This window comes from Aegilops tauschii, chromosome 3 (assembly GCF_002575655.3).
Source record: "Aegilops tauschii subsp. strangulata cultivar AL8/78 chromosome 3, Aet v6.0, whole genome shotgun sequence".
Lineage (NCBI taxonomy): Eukaryota > Viridiplantae > Streptophyta > Magnoliopsida > Poales > Poaceae > Aegilops > Aegilops tauschii.
Window position 1 is genome coordinate 129,417,760 of NC_053037.3, and position 25,818 is coordinate 129,443,577.

Below are 25,818 nucleotides of genomic sequence, written 5' to 3' on the forward strand. Positions count from 1 at the left end.
CGATAGGATGGCTGAGTTTGGTTTGATCACATGTGGTAGCACGTGTCAGTGAGGGTGCGTTCCCTTGGTTGGGTTTGCGGCGTGCAGGAGCGACTGTGTGAGGGTGCGGTGTGACCGCGGCTGCTACTTCTTGAGCTTGCATTGGTTTTTTCCTTGAAGAGGAAAGGGTGATGCAACAAAGTAGAATAAGTATTTCCCCTCAGCTTTTGAGAACCAAGGTATCAATCCAATAGGAGACAATGCTCAAGCCACCAAATACCTGCACAAACAAACACCAACTTGCACCCAACGTGACAAAGGGGTTGTCAATCCCTTCACAGTTATTTGCAAAGTGAGATCTGATAGAGATGGATAAACGGTAAAGTAATATTTTTGGTATTTTTGGTTTATGGAACGGAAAGTAAAACATTGCAAAGTAAATCGGAAACTAAAACTGTAGATCAGAAACTTATATGATGGAAAATAGACCCGGGCGCCATAGGTTTGACTAGAGGCTTCTCTCAAAATAGACAATATTACGGTGGGTGAACAAATTACTGCCGAGAAATTGATAGAAAAGCGCAAAGTTATGACGATATCTAAGGCAATGATCATGAATATAGGAATCACGTCCGTATCAAGTAGACCGACTCCTGCCTGCATCTACTACTATTACTCCACACATCGACCGACTCCTGCCTGCATCTAGAGTATTAAGTTTATAGAACAGAGTAATTCATTAAGTAAGATGACATGATGTAGCGGGATAGACTCAAGCAATATGATGAAAACCCCATCTTGTTATCCTCGATGGCAACAACACAATACGTGTCGGTTCCCCTCCTGTCACTAGGATCGAGCACCGCAAGATTGAACCCAAAGCTAAGCACTTCTCCCATTGCAAGAAAAACCAATCTAGTTGGCCAAACCAAATCGATAGTTCGAAGAGACTTGCAAAGATATCAAATCATGCATATAAGAATTCAGAGAAGATTCAAATAATATTCATAGATAAGCTGATCATAAATCCACAATTCATCGGATCTCGGCAAACACACCGCAAAAGAGTATTACATCGGATAGTTCTCCAAGAACATCAAGGAGAACATGGTATTGAGAATCAATGAGAGAGAAGAAGCCATCTAGCTACTAGCTATGGACCCGTAGGTCTGTGGTAAACTACTCACGCTTCATCGGAGAGGCAATGGTGTTGAAGTAGAAGCCCTCCGTGATCGAATCCCCCTCCGGTAGGATGCCGAAAAGGCCCCTAGATGGGATCTCACGGGTACAGAAGGTTGCGGCAGTGGAAAAGTATTTTCGTGGCTCTCCTAGAAGGTTTTGGGATATTTGAGAATATATAGGTGGAAGAAATAGGTCGGTGGAGTCATGAGGGGCCGACATGGGTGGGTGGCGCGCCCTACCCCCCGGGCGCATCTCCGACCTTGTGGCGACCTTGTGGCTTCCCTGACGTGTACTCCAAGTCATCTGGATGTCTTCTGGTCCAAGAAAAATCATTGCGAAAGTTTCATTCCGTTTGGACTCCGTTTGATATTCCTTTTGTGTGAAACTCTAAAACAAGGAAAAAACAGGAACTGGCACTGGCACTGGGCTCTAGGTTAATAGGTTAGTCCCAAAAATAATATAAAATAGCATATTAATGCATATAAAACATCCAAAACAGATAATATAATAGCATGGAACAATCAAAAATTATAGATGCGTTGGAGACGTATTAGCGGCGTGCAGGAGCGACTGTGTGAGGGTGCGGTGCAACCGCGACAGCCATGCGCAAGTGTACCTCCTTTTCATTTTGAAAACTTTAGGGAAGCTTGGCAAAAATGTGTGGTGAAGTATGGCAATGCAAGGCCTAGACCCAGACAAGATACAAGTACGTACGTAGGAGTACTACTTGTGTTAAAAGAGAAAGGCGGGGTTTTCCTTCGCGGGATTGATCGATACAAATCCTCATTTTACGTGTCAATTAATGCGTATTTTTTTCTCCAACGCCCAAAGAGCTAACCATCTCACTCCTCATCGCTTCATTAATGAAGCGCCATGCAAACCAACCTTCTCACTTCCGCATGCATGCAAGGGTATATTAATGTCCTTGGTTGCTAGTAAGATGCAAGCCCCATCAAATTTGCCTCGATTAGTGTTAGTGGCCTTCTGAAAATTGTAATTTTGATATACTGGCCTTGTGTACAAAAAAATGGAGGTAGTAACTATTTGACTTCCTTCCCCATTGCTGTGATGTCGAAGATATCTCGAGCACTGTGGTTTGGCGAAGTGCGTTCGACGGAGAACACCATTGAGGGAGATCACGGTAAGTCGTTCGCAAGTGCCGCCTGCAAGCCGAGACAACCGCCTTATTTGCATCTAGGAAGTCCGTTGAACCAAAGGACGCGTAAATGTACTAGTACTACACAATAGGGTCATCCGTCCAGCTTAGTGCGGTGAGGTGGTTTCTCGAAGAAGATGATGGAGAAGCGGAGTCAGCAAAGAGTGCAACGATGGTTGCTTCATTCGTGCTTTGTGATTTGACGCCTCATTGCTTTGTGATTTGTGATAGAAGGGACAGGAGAGTAGACTTTGTGATCTATACTGTACATGCGTCCAAGCACGGGAGAAAGAGGAGTGACGTTGCATTTTTCTATTCCTTCAATCAATCAATTAGGGAGCTTCGGTTCCATCTTTTTGGCTTTGGCAGCACCGCCCACAATGGTTCCCATCAATGCCAAAAGCTATTTTCACATTTGGCTACACATTGTGGATGCCCTTAACCATACCACTTGGTTTTCCTCCTGTGTGCTATCTATACAAATCTCAATTATATTGATCTAAAAAATTATAGTATCAAGATTAGTAAAAAGTCGATGATTTTGCCGCGCGGATGGCGGGGGAGGTTTCTTATTTTTAGAGGATGTTGGCCTGGCGGTTTACTAACATGCGGTCCCACGTGTCAGTGCTTTACCAAGCTGATCCGCGTCCCACATGAGGCAGAACAACGGCAGAAGCAACACGTGGTTAACTTGAAGAAGATGAGGGAGAAGCGGATTCAGCAATGAGTGAAATGAAGGTTGCTTCATCCCTCCAACTTGTTTTTTTAGCATTATTACTTCGTCCCTCACACTTAACTGCGGGAAAGGTGCAGCTTTGTGAATTGATACCTCATTGCTCATTACTACGCCGGTGCCATGACTGTGGTGCTTCACCCCTGCTGCTCTGCACTGTATTTCAGTATGGCATGTGGACCCGGTTGCTTGATGTCCCACATTTTTGAAAGCGAGCGCTTCACTCTTACAATGGAGGAGTACACGACACGACGGCCAAGTGAACTGTTACTTGTACTATAGTACTACTATAGTTTTGTTGTTTCGCACGATCCAGCGATACAAACCCGATTATACAGGAAATGGCGGGATTTTTCCCGCGCGGTAGATGATACTGGCCATACATTTCAAAGGAAATTTTAATGTATGCAAACTGAATAATTAAGTAACAATACGAGATCTAGTAAAACTAAAAACACATATGATTTATTGTGTTAGAGTGTAGTAGTAGTGCTGTATTGCATAGTTGTTAGATGTAACATGCGAGAACGTGTAGAGATGTAGTTTTGGAGGGCCTAAAGAGAGAAAAGCGTAATACGGTCACCAGACTTCAGAATACGCTCATTACGGTCACTATATACGTTTTGCGGTGATTATACGGTCACTTGCTCATCGTTCAGCATCAGATTGCACTCTGTTGACCGGCCAAATAGTCTGCGTGGCACAATGTTGACTAGTTAAATTGACCATGTTCCTTGTGGGTCCCACCTGTCAGTTCGCATAGGAAAAAGGTCAGATAAACACAAATTTACGCAGGCGCGACAAGACTCCAACCCGTGCACGGGAACCACCTGGTTGTGTATTTGTCTGTCAGGGCCTGATGTGTTCGCATGCATTTGTATGAGTAGTTTATCTTGTGAGAGAAAAGGATGAACGAGGAAAGGCCTTATTTGCAAATGTGGAGATGGGTGTGGTTACCTTTTTGTAAAATTGCCATAGTTTCCTTCCTATCCGTCAGATATAAATCGGACGGCCTATATTGTAGGATGGCAGGCACACCATCATCACCAACTCTGTTTTTTATAAGAGTAGAGTGGAGTAGAGTAGATACACGCCGACAGGTGGGGGCAATGGTAGTGAGATAATGTGATGCAACACTAGAGGTGCCACATGGAGCGTTTAACTAGTCAACTAGTCGTGTCTTGAGCAAATACAGAACTGTAGGGTGAGCCTGTGAGTGTATAATAACCACAAAACCTAAATGGCGACCGTAATGAGTGGATTCTGAAGTCCAATGTAAATATCGTGCTTGCGTTTCAAATACAATGATCGTCACTGTATATATCGCGAGAGAAAGATGAAACATGCGTGAATGGGCTGGGGGCGTACTTTTAGAGCACCTGGAGATAGTTTGTGAGCATACGTGAAAGGGGCGTAAAGGGGGTGTATGCGATGGAGAGAGAGAGATGCTCTTCGTTTCTCTTTATTATGACTAACTTTATATATAGTATACAAATATAAAAATTCATAGTGCGGAATAAATATCATTGTGGGCACCATGCAATGCAAATTAACGTTCATACTCCTCCATATAACTTTGTAATGTTGTATACATGTAGAAATTCTCAAATAATTTTTTGGCCACACTTTGTGTGGTTTTATTCAAAAGGAATATTGTATGCGAAATAAACATGAAGAGAGGGCTTTTTAGATCAATGGGTACGTGATGTAACATGTGTGAATGTGTAGTTGATGTATTTGGCAGGGCCTAGAGAGGTATGTGTGTGTATTACGTATTCGAGAGAGGCATGGATAGAGGGGCCGGCGAGGGGGGCGTGGGAGAGATAGCATGAGAAATGAGAGAGGTCTAGAGAGAGAGAGACGAATATGATGTCACAGCGAGAGATGCCCTTGAGTGTGTATATGCAAGGTAGGAGGGGACAGAGGCACGAGGAGAATTTTTTGTCTGTGGTGTCTGTGTTGGTATGTGTGGGTGTGAGAAGATAACGAGACCTGGGGGCAGAGGGTGTATCACCGCGTGAGGTTCGGTGGGCCGAGGTGAGGCCCTTGGTTCGGTTCCATCCTGCGCCACATTGGTCGACCCGTGACACATTTAGGGAGAGCCATGGAGGACTAGTCGTACAAGACGAAGATAGCAGAGTCGTGAAGGAATCTGTGTCCACTGACAAAGCCGGCTAGAATTTGTAACCCTAGGTCCTCGGACTAAGGTAAGCCCTTATCTCTGATATTACCATTCATCCAACCTAACTTTAAGGGGCATCCTACAGAATGCTCTGCTAGAATCATACTCGTCAATTAGGAAGAGAGGTGGAGACAATGCGTGAGAGACTGGCCTAAAGATAATGTGCGTGCGGGAGACACGTAGGCAGGTCTATGTATATAGAAAGGGTCGATGGGGATTGTGCGTGTGTATGCTTGTGAGAGGAAGAGTGCTTGTGATAAAGGTTAGTGAAACAGTTGTAAATGGTTACGAGAGGGAGGGAGGGTTATATCGAGAGCATGTCTGCGAGAAAGACACCTCGGGAGAGAGTGTGTGAGCATGTGTGAGAGACCACCAATGGAGAGTGAAACTACACATAAAAGACTGATGTACACATTGATAAAAAATATAAATTGTATCCAAATATTAGGATGGGATCATGATATTCGCAATTCACGTAAGGAACAGTCATTGATCCATCAGACATCTATATTCTATTGAATTTGAGCATGTTTATGTTATTATGCGACATAATGGATCCATGTAGTTAGTATTTTGAACTCCAGACAATGCATCGCTTTAGCAATCGAATATAAACGTGAGTATAGTTCATGTTGTGTGTGTAAAGCACATTATACATACAAAAGTTACATAATGAACATTATAAATAGCTAGCTATGAACTAGCATACATTTGAATTTAACTTAAGATGGTTTAAAAAATTCGAATTCAACATGAAGTCCATTCAATTATTTGAATTCGATATCATGGCATTTGTAAATCATACCTAAATTGTGGGGGCACCAATCTTTGCTCTACTTTTGTACATAATAGCATATAGAGTCGTGCGATACGTCTCCAATGTATCTATAATTTATGAATTATTCATGCTGTTATTTTATCATTCTTGGATGTTTTACAATCATTTTATAGCAACTTTATATCATTTTATGGGACTAACCTATTGACCCAGTGCGCAGTGCCAGTTGCTGTTTTTTGCTTGTTTTTTACATCGCAGGAAATCAATATCAAACGGAGTCCAAACACCGCGAAACTCCACGGAGATTTTTTATGGACCAGCAGGAACCCAATGGGCCAAAGCTGCACCTGGGGGTGCCCCGAGGGGGGGCACAACCCACCAGGGCGCGCCAGGCCCCCTGGTGAGCCCAGATGGGTTGTGCCCACCTCGGTGGCCTCCCGCATCCCCTCTTTGCACTATAAATTCCAAAAATATTCTGAAACCCATCGGGGTTGACCTAGATCAGAAGTTCCGCCGCCGCAGGCCTCGGTATCCACCGAAAACCAATCTAGCTCCGTTTCGGCACCCTGCCGGATGGGGGAATCATCTCCGGTGGCCATCTTCATCATCCCGGCGGCCACCAAGATGAGGAGGGAGTAGTCCACCCTCGAGGTTGAGGGTTTGTACCAGTAGCTATGTGTTTGATCTCTCTCTCTTGTGATCTACATCATGGGCTTTGTTAATATAGTCGGATCATATGATGTTTCTCCCCTCTATATTCTTGTTATGATGAATTGTATTTTTACCCTTCAAAGTTTTGTCTTGTCGGATTGAATATTCAGAGATGAGAACACATGATATAAGTCTTGCAATATGAATACTTGAGGTTACAATGAGGTATCCTATTGATTCACTTGATATGTGTCATGGCATTCAACTCGCGGATTCCCGCGGTGATATTGGGGTAATCTATGCATAGGGGTTGATGCACGTTTTTCTCCGACGGAGACTTTGGGGTCTCTTTGTAGTTCTTTGTGTGGATTGAGTATTATGAATATGAATTTGCTCTGGTGTTATTCTAGTATGAACTCTAGGATAGATCGAACGGAAAAAATAGCTTTCTGTTATTTTAGTATGAACTCCTGAATAGATCGAACGGAAAGAATAGCTTTGAGGTAGTTTCGTGCCCTACAAACAATTCCTATCTTTTGTTCTCCACTAATAGGAACTCGGGAGTGATTCTTTATTGCACTTTGGAGGATAATCATATGATCCAACTATGTTAGCATTGTTGAGAGGTTGCACTAGCGAAAGTACGGACCCTAGGCCTCATTTTTAAGGATTTGCAATACCGTTTTTGTGCCCGTTTACTATTTGCTACCTTTCTGTTTTTATTTATTCATATTATAAAAATATATTTCTACCATCCATATTACACTTTTATCACCATCTCTTCGCCGAACTAGTGCACCTATACAATTTGCCATTGTATTGGGTGTATTGGGGACACAAGAGATTTCTTGTATTTGGTTGCAGGGTCGTTTGAGGGAGACCATCTTCATCCTACACCTCTCACGGATTGATAAACCTTAGGTCATCCACTTGAGGGAAAATTGCTACTGTCCTAAAAACCTCTACGCTTGGAGGCCCAACACGTGTCTACAAGAATAAAGTTGCGTAGTAGACATCAAGCTCTTTTCTGGCGCCGTTGCCGGGGAGGTGAGTGCATGAAGGTATATATTTAGATCTTGCAATTGAATCTTTTAGTTTCTTGTTTTATCACTAGTTTGGTTTTATAAAAGAAAACTACATAAAAAATGGAATTTTAGTTGCATCATATTATTAATCATCTTTATAATATCTTTCATGAAAATGATGGTTCGGAAAATTGTGCTCAATTGTTAGAAGAAGAAGTCAATAAAATGTTTGGCACAAAATATTTAAATGATGAGCATGATTGCAATGTTGTTAGTATGAATTCTTTGAATATCCATGATGCTAATGATATACAAAGCTAGAAGCTTGGGGATGCTATATTTGATGGAGATGGTATTTTTACTCCCCCAAGTTTTGATGAGAAAATTTATTATGATGAAAGTGTGCCTCCTATTTATGATGATTATATTGATGAAAGTGGATTTGGAGAGGTCGTGACTTTATTTAGTGATGAATCCATCATTTTGGATGAGGATTCAATTGACTATTTTAACAAAGTTGCTATCTATGATGATTATGGTGATGACATATATGCTATAAAGAATAATGATAACCATGAAACTTGTCATCATGATTTTAATTTTCACTCACATGATAGTTATTTTGTTGAGTTTGCCCCCACTACTATTGATGAGAAGAAATTTGCTTATGTGGAGAGTAATAAAATTTCTATGCTTGTGGATCATGAAAATAATGCTTTATGTGATGGATATATTGTTGAATTCATTCATGATGCTACTGAAAATTATAATGAGGGAGGAACATATGCTTGTAGAAATTGCAATAATATCAAGTTTCCTCTCTATGTGTTGAAAATCTTGAAGTTATGTTTGTTTTGCCTTCCTATGCTAGATGATTCTTGTTCCCATGAATTATTCGCTCAAAAATTCCCTATGCATATTAAGTGGGTTAGCTTAAATGTCTAGTAATATGCTCCATGATGCTCTTTTTGTGTTTCAATTCTTATCTTTTATGTGAGCATCATTCAAATCATCATGCCTAGCTAAAAGGTATAAAGGAAAAGAGCTTGTTGGGAGACAACCCAACACTTTTACCTACTGTTTTTATGTGTTCACATGATTAAGCTACTGTAGTAGTCATTTTTTATTTCTTTTGTTTCAATAAAGTGCCAAGTAAAGCCTTTGGGATCATGTTGGATGATAGTTGTTTTGACCCTGCTGAAAAACAGAAACTTTTGCGCTCACGAAAATAAGTCTCATTTTTAACAGAAGAGTTATTTTGAGTTGATTCTTTTTGCAGAAGTTTAATATACAAATTTCTCACGTTTTCCAATTTTGTTTCATAATTTTTGGAGAAGAAGAAGTATGGTTTGAGTACATATTACTACAGACTGTTCTGTTTTTGACAGATTCTGTTTTCGATGCATAGTTTGCTTGTTTCCAAGTTTCTATGGCTTATATTGCTCAATATAAATTGTGTAAATGATATGCTACAGTAGGAATTGTGTGGAAACAATTATGAATCTTGTCTTTGACAGTACCAAAATGAAATGATTTACTCTTTATCATACTAACCTATCTCACGAAGTTCCGTTAAGTTTTGTGTGATTGAGGTTTCCAAGTTTTGGGTGAGATATCAATATGAGGAGAACAAGGTGTGACAAGACCCTAAGCTTGGGGATGCCAAAGGCACCCCCGAGGTAATATTCAAGTAATATCCAAGCAACTAAGCTTGGGGATGCCCCGGAAGGCATCCCCTGTTTCGTCTCCAACATTATCGGTAACCTCACATGGAGCTATGTTTTCATTCGTCGCATGATATGTGTTTTACTTGGAGTGTCATTTTATTTTGCTAGGATTTGCTTGATATTATTTATAATAATATTTTGCATCTTTATTTTCAATAAAAATGCCAAGGATAGGCTTTACCATGCTTATTTTGCAAGACTATGTGTTGCTGTTTCAAAACAGATAGTTTATCAATGTTGCAAAAATTCCCTAGAAAAGTCAGAATGTGATAAAATGATGAAACTTTTTGGAAAATAAGCTCTGATAAATTTTCTACAGTGTGGTATAATCTCATAATTTTTGGATTTAGTGAAGTATTTATACTCTTGAATTCTTTACAGACTGTACTGGTTTGGCAGATTGCTGTTATGTTTGCATTGTTTGCATATGTTTGCTTGTTTAATGATTCTATTTGAGGGTAGGAGTATTAAATATGCATAGGAATTTAGTATGCAATGTTGAATAATAATTTTAGTGATTTGCTACAGTAGAGAATGATAAGGTTTTTGCATTGGTTTATACTAACTTATCTCATGAGTACTTGTTGAGTTTTGTGTGGATGAAGCTTTTGAGATTTAGGAAAACCGTGATATGAGAGGAATGAAGAAGACACAAGAGCTCAAGCTTGGGGATGCCCAAGGCACCCCCAAGATTATATTTCAAGAAGTCTCAAGCATCTAAGCTTGGGGATGCCCCGGTAGGCATCCCACCTTTCTTCTTCAACAATTATCGGTTAGTATTGGTTGAGCCTAAGTTTTTGCTTCTTCACATGATGTGTGATATCCTTGAAATGTCATTTATTTTATTTTGCTTGTTGTTTTAATAAAATACTTAGATCTGAAAGTTTTAAATAAGAGAGAGTCCTCACATAGCTATTTATTTACTTAACTACTCGCATGAACTCGCATGATCTTCACTTATATCTTTTTGGAGTTGTTTGTCATTTACTCTTGTGCTTCACTTATATCCTATGAGTAAATTGTTGAATAAATTGAATGTCATGAAGTTGAAATCATATCATGCCTAGTGGTAGCTTCACATTGGGTTTAGAAAGTGAAATCTTTTGAGGCTTGACAATCAAAATATTGGTCATACAAGCAATTCACGAATGATTAGTATAAGGAAGAGAACTTTCACATGCAAATACACTATCTTGGAAATCTTTTGTGATATTGAGCCCCCATCAAAATATTATATGCCAAAATTGTTGACGTTGGACAAGGAAGACAACGTAATGATTTATGTTTGCTCATATTCACATAGAAGTCATATTGTCATAGATCCTTTAACATGTGGTGCTTGCCCCCCATCTTTGCTAGCCAAAAATTCCGCACCAACTAGAGATACTACATGTGCATCCAAAAACCCTTAAACCCAAATCTTATTTTCAAGAGTCCACCATACCTACCTACATGTGGTATTTCCATGCCATTCTAAGCAAATTTGTATGTTCCATCTGTAATTTTCAAAAATAAATTTCTCTTTTGTGTGCTCGTACCTCTCGCAAGGCGGTGAGGGGTGGCCAATAATTTCCATGCTAGATGTGTTATTCTCACGATGAGTGTTTATTCACTTGTCATTGCACGAGAGTAAGGCAAAGGTTTTAGGGATGCCCAGTCCCGAAATGAAAAATGAATTTACTTTATGTTGTCAAATTATAAATTCCTTGGAAAGTGTTGGTATGGAGGGCACCCGTGGATACGGCTAGCCATGGAAAGTGAAAGTACGGTGGAAAAGGAATAAACTTTAATTTCTGTTTGGGAACCGCCTATGATATATCTAGCATGGAAAGTGTTGGGAGCTCTAAGTCGTTTTCGTTGGTGGGGAAAGTATACCTCTCAAAATGTTTTTATCTCACAATTTTCGTTTTGAGCTCTGGCACCTCTACAAATCCCTACTTCCCTCTGCGAAGGGCCTATCTTTTACTTTTCAGTATTTACTTCCATGCAAGATTCAAAGTTATTCTCTCTATTCCTTTTTATTTTTCTCTTTTGGCAAGCATCATGTGGTGAGGAAAGATCTAGGCACATATGTCCGGTTGAATATGGGTAGCATGAGTTATTATTGTTGACATCACCCTTGAGGTGAATACGTTGGGAGGCAAAACAATAAGCCCCTATCTTTCTATGTGTCCAGTTGAAACGTTTTGCTCATGTGTATGCGATGAGTGTTAGCAATCATAGAAGACTATAAGATGGTTGAGTATGTGCAGCTCTTACTTAAACTCCGTTGAATATGTTGAATTGCAATTGCTTGGTGACTAAGAACATAGGTTGTTGGGTTTCAGGAGAGTTCATTGTTTAAACCTTAACATGTGAATTGGTTGCCACTACAACATGAGAAATTTTATGAGAAATAATTCTTGTTATGATGCTAGAAAAAGTGATTGAAATTGTCATTGATCAAACTTTTGCACTTTGCTAGCATTCACACTTCATAAATTATTTCTTTTATCATTTACCTACTCGAGGACGAGTAGGAATTAAACTTGGGGATGGTGTTATTTATGAACTATGAACAATCATTTTATAGCAAATTTATATCTTTTTTGGGACTAACCTATTGACCCAGTGCCCAGTGCCAGTTGCTGTTTTTTGCTTGTTTTTTACATCGCAGGAAATCAATATCAAACGGAGTCCAAACACCGAGAAACTCCACAGAGACTTTTTATGGACCAGAAGGAACCCAATGGGCCAGAGCTGCACTTGGGGCTGCCCCAAGGAGGGCACAACCCACCAGGGCGCGCCAGGCCCCCTGGCGCGCCCAGGTGGGTTGTGCCCACCTCGGTGGCCTCCCACACCCCCTCTTTGCACTATAAATTCCCAAATATTCCGAAACCCATCGGGGTTGACCTAGATCAGAAGTTCCGCCGCTGCAGGCCTCTGTATCCACCGAAAACCAATCTAGCTCTGTTCCGGCACCCTGCCGGAGAGGGGAATCATCTCCGATGGCCATCTTCATCATCCCGGTGGCCACCACGATGAGGACGGAGTAGTCCACCCTCGAGGTTGAGGGCTTGTACCATTAGCTATGTGTTTGATCTCTCTCTCTCTCTTGTGATCTACATCATGGGCTTTGTTAATATAGTCGGATCATATGATGTTTCTCCCCTCTATATTCTTGTTATGATGAATTGAATCTTTACCCTTCAAAGTTTTGTCTTGTCGGATTGAATATTTAGAGATGAGAACCCATGATATATGTCTTGCAATATGAATACTTGAGGTGACAATGAGGTATCCTATTGATTCACTTGATATGTGTCATGGCATTCAACTCGCGGATTCCCGCGGTGATATTGGGGTAATCTATGCATAGGGGTTGATGCACTTTTTCTCCGACGAAAACTTTGGGGTCTCTTTATAGTTCTTTGTGTGGATTGAGTATTATGAATATGAATTTGCTTTGGTGTGATTCTAGTATGAACTCTAGCATAGATCGAACGGAAAAAATAGCTTTCTGTTAGTTTAGTACAAACTCTTGAATAGATCGAACGGAAATATTAGCTTTGAGGTAGTTTCGTGCCCTACAAACAATTCCTATCTTTTGTTATCCGCTAATAGGAACTCGGGAGTGATTCTTTATTGCACTTTGAGGGATAATCATATGATCCAACTATGTTAGAATTGTTGAGAGGTTGCACTAGGAAAGTACGGACCCTAGGCCTCATTTTTAAGCATTGCAATACCATTTTTGTGCCAGTTTACTATTTGCTACCTTGCTGTTTTATTTATTCAGATTATAAAAATATATTTCTACCATCCATATTACACTTTTATCACCATCTCTTCGCCGAACTAGTGCACCTATACAATTTGCCATTGTATTGGGTGTGTTGGGGTCATAAGAGATTTCTTGTATTTGGTTGCAGGGTCGTTTGAGTGAGACCATCTTCATTCTACACCTCTCAAGGATTGATAAACCTTAGGTCATCCACTTGAGGGAAAATTGCTACTGTCCTACAAAACTCTACGCATGGAGGCCCAACACGTGTCTACAATAATAAAGTTGCGTAGTAGACATCATCGTGTAGAAAATAGATTCAAATTTACCTCCTACATTCCAAAATAATCATAGTTATAGGATTTTCCAGTGTCAAAATTTCAAAAAGAAGCGCATAACTTAATGAGGTTTTCAAACATACAAGGTCAAATTTATCGTTGTCTATTTAGGTCAATTCTCAAAGTTCAAGAGTACTCTAAACGTGAATGCTTCTGTTTCAAAATTTCGAAAGAAGCGCCAAAAGAGCCTCTACTCGCCCGAAACCGTGTGAGACCAATGTTTGGTAGAAGGAAATTAATTTTCTAACTCCTATCCGTGAAACCTACCGGCCCGGCGTCCAAAGGTCTAAACCGGGTTAGGCTTGTAGCTTCATCTAGACGCCACGCAACCGCCTCCGAAAAACATTCATAAACAATGGCCGCCTAAGCACACATGTGCGCCGCCGAGATCGCTCCCACCCACTATTTGGGACACCTGGGATTACGATCCTACCCTCGACCCGTAGTAGGTGCGAAATTTAAGAGGGGGGCAAAGTTTGTACTTTCCCCAAATTTCAAACAAGCGCGTCCCAGACTGAAACAGGGTTCTCCCTTAGCTCCCCCTCCGCCCCCTCACGTCCGATTCCCCATTCATACTCCGTAGGTGCCAAAACTACCTCTCCAATAGCCGCGAAACCCCAGCGTCCTCCGTCCGCCACCCCATCCCACCCATCAACCGCCGCCCTCCTCCATCACACCGGAGTCGATACCCCAACGTCGTCGTCCACCGCAACCGCAACCGCAACGCCCTCCATGGCTAGTAGTTGAAGCCGAGGCCAAGCTGTCCGTACCCGAGCCAGTTCAACCACGCCGTCCTGCGCCTCACCGCTGCCGCTCCAACTTCGCCACCGTCCACCGCACCGAAGTTGTTCCCGCTACACCGTCCTTCGCCGCCTCGGATCTGCTTCCCCTCCGCCGACAGACGGCCACCGCAACATAGTCAACTATTTGGCCATGGGTTCGTCCAAGGCTGCACCCTCCTCCAAAACATCGGTTCCCCTGGTAAAAATAACAAAATCGCCGCGACATCTAGAAGACACAACACTGGCAACCGGAAATGGTACTCCTCTTCCCTTATTCGTGCAAATCTTACATGTCTGCTTGCATGGTATTCATCCCACAGAAGACACTAGTTGACCGCATCTTCCTGATACTAGATGTTCCTAGTAACTCGCGATGCACAAGGTTACTCCTCATATACTATTTCACCTTAGCTAGAGGTCCGTCGTCCCCCTTTTTCAATTCCTGGTCAGTTGACTCCCAATTAAAGGAAGCATTCCCCGGTGTAACAGGCGCTACTCCGCCTATTACGCCGGGGAAGTAGCGCCTCGGTGTTTATCTTAGGGGTGTGTGGGGCCTAGGAGCTGCTGGCGCCCGATCTGGAGGTCGGCCGGGATTAAAGGGATGGCCGGGGGGCGCTGCCAAGCACGGCGGTTGTGTGAGGTCGAGGGGAGGGCGGGGCGGCAGAGGCAGGGGCTGGGGGGCCGGAGGTCGCTGGCGGTTCGAGAAAGATCGTCAACAGTGACTGGCGAGAGGTAGACGAAGGCCATCTGCCTGTCTATTTATTTTCAGTCGACTGTTATTTTGATAGGACCACATGTGGTGGTGTGCTGGAGGAGTACCTGCATTTCCCAGTCATCCCTGTGCTCACATATTACAAAATCATACGGAGTAGAGTCTAATTTTGTTTGCCATGCAATGTTGTAGAGCTATGATATGTCTCCTGTCATTTATTTTTCAGCCACCTGCTATCTACTACTTTTGCAATGCGCTAGTTCTGCACACACTTCACCCATACTCTCACTATTGTGTTTTTATGCAAGGGTATTTCAGACTCTGCTGTAACACCCCAAAAATTCAACCATAATTTTGTTAAGTAAAATTTGGCCAGTAACAAAAGTTTGAATTATACTAGGTCATTTATTAATTTCAGAGCCTTTTCTATTTTACAAAAAATCTTCCCTCCATAGAATATTAATTTGCAGAATGTTGTGGTCCTTGGTTGTGTTATAAACCTTTCCATTTGTATTATAAATAACAGTAGGAAATATTTTCATAATAAAATTATCCACAGATAAGTCATTCAAAAGCATTTTCAATACTTAAAATGCTTCTGTTGCACTACAAATATTTGAAATAATTGTTTTAAAATCCCACAAAAATTATGAGAGGTCATGTGATGCCTAAAGGTCACTTTTATGCAAAAACCTAACTATTTCTTTTGAAAACTTTGAGTGAAACATCTTCTTTTCATTTCTGCCCCATTCTTGAGTTATAACTGCAACCCTAATTTTCCTAGCTCTATTTATTCTGAAACTTTTCCACCTTGTAGTCTTTCCAACTAGAAACTTAACTCCAGAAGATCAGCTTCATTAGCATCATTTAAGTCCACCAAACACTCCTCTGAAGTTTCTGTCCAGAACTGAATTCAGGTAAAACTTGCACTAGCAAGTTTCTCATCTTGCCAAAATAACTCCACCACGATCTCTATCATCTAAAGTGACCTCATCCTGCCAAATTTCATCATCAAGAGATTCTCATAGCTAGCCCTAGCATTTTGTCAAACACCTTGTGGGCATGACAGAAATGTTCCCACTTTCTAACTTACACTGGACACATGGTCATTTGGCCAAACCAGCATGCCCATTAGCTCCCTCTCAACCAGACTCACAATCCTATCATATTGCACAGTCATCAGAGACCCCTAGGTGGCCCTGGCATTTTGTCGAGCACTCTGTGCGCGTGCACTAGGCGCGGCCAGACCGCATGTTTTGCACGCGTCGGCACCGAGCTGCTGCCACCGCTCTCCTGCCTCCCCCTCTCATCCTGATCCTTCTCTGGATCGGCTCGACCACCTGGAAGCTCGCCGACACCCTCGCTTGGTCCCTAGCCCGGTCCACCGCCATCCACGACGACCAGGACCGCCGCCCGACGAGTGCCGCACGGCCACGTCTCCGCCCGCGACGCGTGCCTCACCCCGAGCCACCCAGCACCCCCACGAGTAACTGCGGGCGGCCACCGTCCTCACTGACCGCCCAGCCGACCTCAATGGCCTCACCTGCCGCCGTGCTTACCCTCAGGACACCGCGGAGCCAACCCCCTCCCGCTATAAAAGGACCCCTGAGCTCGTTCAGCTCATCACCACATCCTCCCTCCCTCCTCCCGCATGCCTCCCGTAGAAGCAGAATGACTGGAGGGGTCGTCTTCACAACCTCCGATCGAAACATTCGCCGCCCCTCTCCGGTTGATTAAGACACAACCAGTGCTTCCCCCTCGACTATTTCTTCACCACTATACTCCTGGAACCCTCACCGATCCATCCCACCCGCTAATTCCACTGGCGCAAGCTTGTAGGAGAGAAGCCCCATCCCACCCGATGCCACCGTCCGCCGGAGAGCTCGCCGTCGGTGACTCTGTCCACTTCGGCGACCACGGCGGGTACCCACGGGACCGCCTCGACCCCCTGAGCTCGTTGGTGGCCTCGGTTTTCTGAGTGGTGCCGCCGTTCGCCGGCAAGCATCGCCGGAGGGCCGCCTCTGTTCGGTCGGAGGAGATGGCACGCGCGGCGACCAGATAAACCTGACCAGTGGGCCAGGCGGGCCCACGGTCACTGACCCGTAACCCCCGTCGCGTGGATAAGTGGAGACGGGTTCCATTGAAGTTGCTTTTCTACGAGGAAAGCGTATTCTGCTGAATACACTTTCGACGTCGCAGCCCTTCCGTGCGCCGAGCGATTGGGCTTGGCCGAGTAACGCTAGGCGGCTATATTGCGCCCAGGGAGCGTTTCTGCTCAGCCCATCACAGTAATCTTTGTTTCCTTTTTCTTTTCCAGCAGATTGCAAATAATTCCACAGCAGCCATTTCACATCCAAATTCGATGATTCAAATTTCTACATACTTCTAAATTCATACACTATTTATCCACATAGGGTGAACATTTTTCCTAGGCCAGGTTTTTGCCGGATCTACTAAATAGTCCATTTCCTTGATTATTCCAGCTTAGTAAATCCATAGGAAAATCATGAACTGCAAATGACTTGATTCTTTTTCTGTTATTTATCAAATTTCATCTAGTTTATTTTAGTGTTTATTACAAAAACTTCCAAGCAACTTTTTTGTACTGTTTTGGAATTATGTGGTAATTAAAATATTTTGAAAATAGGAAATGGAGGGGAGATATAATTTTCAAAGTTTTGGAGTGCACCCAATCTTTCTGCATGCTCAAGGCAAGCATCTTGAACACATGATATGGTGAATGCATTGTGTTTGTTTGCATGTAGAATTGAATTATGAATATGTTGAACTCATAAGAAATTTGCATGGTATTGGTCATACATGCATTACACCCCTTGATGGTATTTTATCTTCACTTAAACATGAAATATAAGTGAGTACGGTTACTTTCATGTGCCATATGTGCCTATGTTGGTCAAGACTAATTTGCAGGAAGAATCAGTCACGAGAAAAGTGACCGTGAGATTGAAATCTCGCTGTGACAAGAATGATTAGTGAGGGTATGTTACGACATACCAGGTGGTGACCCTGTTGGGTACTACCAAGGAATTGTATTGTGCTAACCACTGCAGGAAAACTTAAACCTCCTGAACTGACCATAGATCGAGTCTTGTTCCGGTAACCCCCATACTTGATTCGTGCTACCACATGTCCCTGCCAAAGGTAGGGTATGGTTCAGTAAGTTGATAACCCCTTTCCTGCACACACCATACAGAGAGGCCATAGGGAATGATACTATTGGCCCCAGTAGTCATGTCACTTGGTCTGGGGGCATGAATGGCCGGTCTGGGACCGAAGCTGAATGTTCATGCTGTTGGAGGCCGTTGCGTGAGGCCTTCCCACTTAGAGTTTTACTTTATCATTGTTTTGGGTGATCCCTGGCTTGATGGATTAAAGCTGGTATGTGCGGGTCAGGTGTGTTTTCATCCCAAAGACCGTAATCGGAATTAGTCAACGTCTCGGGGTTGACTAAAGAAATCCTTTACTTGTGGGTAAAGAGAACACCCTCTGCAGAGTTATATCTATTCTAATAGCCATGTCCACGGTTAAGGACTACATCTGGGTTGGTCAAGTGTCGGTCTTAGTGCCAGTCTCCGGAGGAAATAATTAAATTGATCATGGTTCGTTTTGCAGGATAATTATCGTCACTACTGGTGCCACTATGAATATTATTGTTGACATGAATATTGTTGTGGACTAACCTTTTCCTCTTATGTGCAACTGTGAGTATCTCTTGGGATGGCTAGACTACCCGGGATACTTGTTTTGTTCTCTTTTCTTTTCTAAGTATCACTTGGGATGACTAGTCCACAAGAATACTCAGGTTAATTTTCTTATAAGCCCTTTATGAGGAGTCGCTTCAGACACCGACTGTGGCATGTATTTTCAAGACCTCTCGTGGTGTCGCTTGAGTTCTCGGGCGGTCCTGTCTCGCCCGGTTCTCTTTTAGACACCCGTTTGGCATTTCTCTTGGAATTTCTCGGGCAGTCCAACGCCCGACGTTCCGTTCCATTTCTTTGATTTACTAATAACATGACTTATTTATCCTTCCGCACCGTATGAATATTTGTCATGCCATGCTTTAATCCTCAGTCAGCACATGCATATAATTTCATTCATCATGAGCATATGCATCCGGTATATCTTTTGTTCTTGATGTTTGCGAGTACATTCAAACGTACTCACTGGCTTATCCCTGGCTATTGTCTTGGCCAGATCATGACTCAGAGAGGAGCACTACGAAGACACCCCGCAACGTAGGATTCGGAGATAGCAGCCACACGAGATAGGAGTTATCCAGGTCAGCTGTTCCCGTGGGAATGAGTCCCATCAACATTGGAGATCCACGAGTCGCTTCCGTCATCCACCACTAGAGATCCTTGTTATATTCATTGGATCTTTGTGGTCTTGTATCCAATCTCTTGTAAAGGCTTGGAATTCTATATCAAGGAAATGTCCAGCAGCAACAGTAATCCTGGGGATGGTGATGACACAAGGGTCATTTACTGGGATTTATGTCCTGGAAAAGCGGGCCCCGACATCTGCCTTGATAGAAGCACAAAAGAAAAGAGAGAAATCGCTCCTGTTTGCTTCGCGGGCTGGCAAGACACATGTCGACGCTTTAAAGGTTGGATGTTCAACAGATGGAGACGGTAAACGTAGGTCTGGAGTTGATGATCTAGCTCGCCATGAACCACCATCCCAGGTGCTTGCTTTAACTTCACGGTGTCATATGTGGTTGCATGTTGCATACGGTGTCTAGCTTGTATTCGAAACGCCGAAGTCGGTCTTTATTAAGATAAGGAAAGATATTTTTTACATGAACCACCATCCCGGGAGCACCAGAAGACAAATAGCTAGTCAGGGCACTGGCCGAGCCAGTGACAAGCTCAGCACAGACATGCATCACCTGGAAGCCAACTAAAAAGCCATGATGGTGGCGAAGCAGCCCGCCTCCCACCAGGCTCTCAGGTCCTCGATGATCATGCTCACCACTCCAGCCGGATGTCTAGCTTGTATTGCTTCCAATTTGGTTAAATTGCATCTGTTTAGCTTACATATTGGACCTTCGAATATGACATGCCTTCCTGTTTTTGGTACATACTAGTACATCTATCTATTAACCATGTTCTTACATCAAACTAATGTTCTTGTGTATCCCTCATCAATCACTTATGATGAGACAGTCACCCCAGTGGGTTACTGTGAGAAAAGATCCTCTTTTAAAGGATGCAGTGTCAGCCTCCCCACATGATTCTCAAGAAACAACAAGGCTAGATGAAGATTGCGAACGTCGCTCTGTAGTTGATGACCACATTTCCCCTACACCAGCATCGTCGGTGCTTGCTCTAACTTGGCAGCGTGACATGTGGTTTCATGTTGCATATGGTGTCTAGATTGTAATTCTTCCAATCTGGTTAAATTGCATGTGCTATTCTGCTTAGTTTATACATTATACCTGTTAATGTGACATGCCTTCCTGTTTTTAGTACATAGTACATCTGTCTATTAAGCATGACCTTACATAAAACTATTGTTTTTTTGTATCCCGCATCAATCAATATGACGAGACACCTTTAGTATATGTAGTGTGATATTAGTTGCATCTTTCATATGATTTATAGCATGCACTGCTTCTAATTTGTTGAAACGCCATTTATCATGGGACGCTTTTAACTTGGCAGAGTCATATTGGTTGCATCTTTCATGTGGTGTCTAGCTTGCATTGCTTCTTATTTGTTGAAATGGCTTCTGCTTAGTTTACACAAACAGTTGTGAATATGCCATGCCGTCCTGTTTTTTGTACATATTCCATCCTGGTATCATGTGTTTGCCTTACATCAAAGTAGTGATTGTCCGTATCATGCACGAATGAGTTCTGAAGAGTGAATTTTATTGCTTTTTCTTGTCGGTTTTACTTGACAATTCAAAATCAATAAAGCGGAAGGAAATTATCAAGGCAGTGGATAAAGGTGCTCCTTCCAAATGGAGGGCCTCTACAGACTCTACTCCGCCACCCCCAAGAAATTTGGAAGACAACACATGCATAGACACTCAACGTAGTTGTGTTGATGATGAGCACGTCTCCCCTAGTGCACCATCACAGGTGCTCCCTCTAACTTGGCACTGTTATATGTGGTTGCATGTTATGTATGATGTGTAGCTTGTATTGCTTCTAATTTTGTTGAATTCCATCTGCTTACTTTACACATTATACTTGTGAATAAGACACGTGTTCCTGTTTCTAGAACATAAAATATATGTCTATCACACCATGTTCTTACATCAAAGTACTACTGTTGCGTAACCTGCAACAATCACTTATCATAAGACACGTTTGACTTGGGAGTGTGATATAGGTTACATCTCGCATTCTTTTCTAGCTTGTACTACTTATAATTTCTTGAAATGGCACTTATGACGAGACAATTTTAACTTGGTAGAGTGATATTCGTTGCATCTTTCATATGGTGTCTAGCTTTCATTGCTTCTAATTTGTTGAAATGCCTTCTACTTAGTTTACACATCATAGCTGTGAATATGCAATGCTGTGAATATGCAATGGCACTAATGACGAGAGACCTTTAACTTGGTAGTGTGATGTTGTTTGCATCTTGCGTATGATTTATTTCTTGTACTGCTTCACATTTGTTTAAACGCCAGTTATGACGAGACACTGTTAACTTGGCAGAGCGATATTTGTAGGATCTTTCATATGGTGTCTACCTTCCATTGCATTGCTTCTAATTTAGTGAAATGTCTTCTACTTAGTTTACACATCATAGTTCTGATTATCACATGCCGTCCTGTTTTCGTACATATTACATCCTCCTATCACGTGGTTGTCTAACATCAAAGTTCAGTTCGTCTGTATCACGCATCAATTTGTTATGAAGAACTAAATTGTTATTCCTTTTTCTTGTCGGCTTGACTTAACATGGCACAGAGAAAGAGGAAGGAACACAAAATGACAGGGGATGGTTTTAGTACTAAGGACACACGGAAAGGTTAGCGGAAGAATTCTGCAGATTAGGCTCTTGGTTATCCTTGAATATTACCTTGGGGTGCCTTGGACATCTCCAAGCTTAGGTTTTTGCTACTATTTATTCCATAGTCCATCAAATCCTTACCCAAATCTTGAAAACTTCACAACACAAAACTCAACAGAAAATCTCATAAGCTCCGTTAGTATAAGAAAATAAATCACCACTTTTGGTACTATTGTAAACTCATTATATATTTATATAGGTGTAATATCTACTGTATTCGAACTTTTCCATGGTTAATACCCCCCGATACGAGCCATAGATTCATCAAAGTAAGCAAACCACACATAGAAAACAGAATCTGTCAAAAACAGAACAGTCTGTAGCAATCTGGATATTTTGAATACTTCTGAAACTCCAAAAATTCTGAAAGATTAGGAAAACCTAAGCAATTTGTTTATTAATCTTCTCCAAAAAGAATCAGTATTTTATCACGCTTCTGTGATTTTTAACAATTCTGGGACTGAGCGCAAAAGTTTTGTTTTTCAGCAAGATCAAATCAAATATCACCGTAAGCTATCCCAAAGGTCTTACTTGGCACAAACACTATTAAAATACAAAACTTCATCTAACTAGAGGCTAGATGAAATATTTATTCAAAAATAGAAAGGAAATATATTGGGTTGTCTCCCAACAAACACTTTTCTTTAAAGCCTTTTAGCTAGGCATTGATAATTTCAATGATGCTCACAAGAAAGAGAAGAATCAAGCACAAAGAGAGCATCATAAAACACATGAGAAACACATCTAAGTCTAACATACTTCCTATGCATAGGCATTTTATAAGAAAACAAATTATCAAGGCAAGAAAAAACTAGCATATGCAAGGAAGAAGAAAGAGACGATAGCAATTTCAACATGAAAGAGGTAATTTAGTAATATGAAAATTTCAACAGCCATATTTTCCTCTCTCATAATAATTATATGCAGGATCATAAGAAAATTCAAAAATATAGCTATCAAATAACATATTCTCAACACGATCCACATGCATGCGAAGTTGACACTCTTCCAGAATAGTCGGATTAACATTAACTAAAGTCATGACCTCACCAAACCCACTTTTATCAAAAAATTCATAAGATTGAACATTCTCAAAATATGTGGGATCTAAAGTTGACACTCTTCCAAACCCACTTTCAATATTATTGCAAACATTATTATCAATCTCATATTCATCGTGGGACTTAAATAAATTTTCAAGATCATAAGAAGAATCACCCCAATCATGACCATTGCAACTAGTAGTGGACATAGCAAAACTAGCATCCCCAAGCTTGGTGTTTTGTATATCATTAGCACAATTAATAAAATTTATAATAACATCATTGCAATCATGCTTTTGATTCATGGAACTATCAATTATGGGTGCAATAGCAATAATCTCATCCTTAACATAAGGAACTATAGCAAATTCATCTCTATAAATATTGGCATCATGGCCATAAGAATGCAAGCATCATTTTCATCAATGGATATTTCAATCAAAACATCGGAATCATAATTATCTACAGATTCATGCATATCATTATTTTCTTCCAAAGCAATGGTCATTCTCTCAATAAATTCCTTAACATAGGCATTATGAGCATAGTTTTCATAGCAATATTTAAGTATGTCGGAATTATCAGATTTGTAGAGAGTAATATCATACTTTTCAATCAAAGAAGCAACTTCACGAGAAAGCTTAAAAGCAACAAATTCTTCAATTTGTTCGATATCATAGTAACTATAAACACCCTTTTCATAAGAAGATAAGATTTCATTATCATTAAACTCACATAGGTAGGGAAGGGGTTTTTTAGGGTTCTTAGGGAAACAAGTAAAATCATAAATTTCACAAAGATTCTAAGCATAACACAGCAAAGAGTTTATTTGATTCCATAAGAGTCTCCCTTTTTAAGACAAACGGTGATGCACAAAATGATCATGCTCATCAAAGATTTTCCCTCAACTAAACTAGTTGGGGTTTCAGCACGAGCACATATAGATTGAAGATGTTCCAAGTAGAACACTTCAAGTGGATCCATATCAATAGATTTTTAGCAAGCAAAGATAGAAGCAAGTAGAAGGCACATGGAAACACAAATAAAAAGACATACGGAAAGAAGGTGAAGAAAAAGGCAAATCTTTTCGAAAATCATTTTAGAAGTGAGGCAGAGGAAAACGAGAGGCGAATGGCTAATAATGTAATGCAAGAAATGAGAGTTTATGATGGGTACTTGGTATGCCTTGACCTGGCATAGATCTCCCCGGCAACGGCGCCAAAAATTCTTCCTACTACTTCTAGAGCTTGCGTTGGTTTTCCCTTGAAGAGGAAAGGGTGATGCAACAAAGTAGAGTAAGTATTGCCCTCAGTTTTGAAAACAAAGGTATCAATCCAGTAGGAGACAACACACAAAGTCACCGAATACCTACACAACAAACACCAACTTGCACCCAACGTGATAAAGGTGTTGTCAATCAATTCACGGTTATTTGCAAAGTGAGATCTGATAGAGATGGATAAATAGTAAACTAATATTTTTGGTATTTTTTGTTTATGCAACGGAAAGTAAAAGATTGCAAAGGAAGTAAATAGGAAACTAAATTTGTAGATCGGAAACTTATATGATGGAAAGTAGACCCGGGGGCCATAGGTTTCACTAGAGGCTTCTCTCGAGATAGAAAATATTACGGTGGGTGAACAAATTACTACCGAGCAAGTGATAGAAAAGCGCAAAGTTATGACGATATCTAAGGCAATGATCATGAATATAGGCATCACGTCCGTGTCAAGTTGTAACATCCCGAGCATCACACTACAGTAATCTCCCCCTAATGAAGGTCATGTCATCATGATCATCATGCCAAAATGCCACTTGTCCAAAATCTGCTTCAAATTCTAATTCAAATTGCATGTCAAATATTTGCTTCTTCTTTCATGCAAATAAAATAGTTCATCCTATGGCAAATAATCCCTAGATATTTGTCATGTTGAAGCAAACATTTTTGGAATTCTCAAATTTGCCCCTGGGAATTTATTATCTGGTCCAGCAGTATTTAAGATGTCCTTTTCATTTTCTAAAATGCTTGGACAACTCCTGATGGCCCCAAACTTTTTGTGCAGTGCCCACTAATTGTTTAAAATTGTTTTGGCCAGTGGCATATTTTTGCAAAGTCAATTGTGGCTAAAAGAAAATGGAAATGCTGCTAAAAGAAAAAGCAAAAGTTAAAAAAAGAAAAAGAAAAAGAAAAGAGAAAGAGCACATGCCACTGTGCACTGGGCCAAGTGCACAATGCCTCGCCCGAGCCAACTGGCCCAGCAGGCTGGCCCACTCCTCCTCCCCGGTCGCTTCCTGTTCCTCCAACCAGGCGGGACAGCGCGCGCCCATCGCCGTCCAACCACCTCGCCGGCGACGCCCGACGAGGGGATAAGGCTCCGGACACCTCGGTCCTCTCCCCCGCTCTCCACTGTCGCCCGCTCCGCCTGTCCCTCTCCCACCAGATCCCTCCTTGCTCCCCCCTCGTTCCCCACCTCAACCGAGCGTCACCGTCGCCATGGCTGTGTCGTAGCCGCGGCCACCGCACACCCCGCGCCTCGCCAGCACGTCCACAAGACGCGCCGTCGACCTCTACCTCGACTACGCCTCGCCATCGAGCTCGAGGAGCACCACAGGCCGCGGATCGAGCCGCCCCCTCTCTTCTCGGGCTCCGGCGATCTTCTCTGTCTCCGTCGACCTCTGCAGCTCCTAAACCGTCACGGGCCTACATGTGAGCCGCGC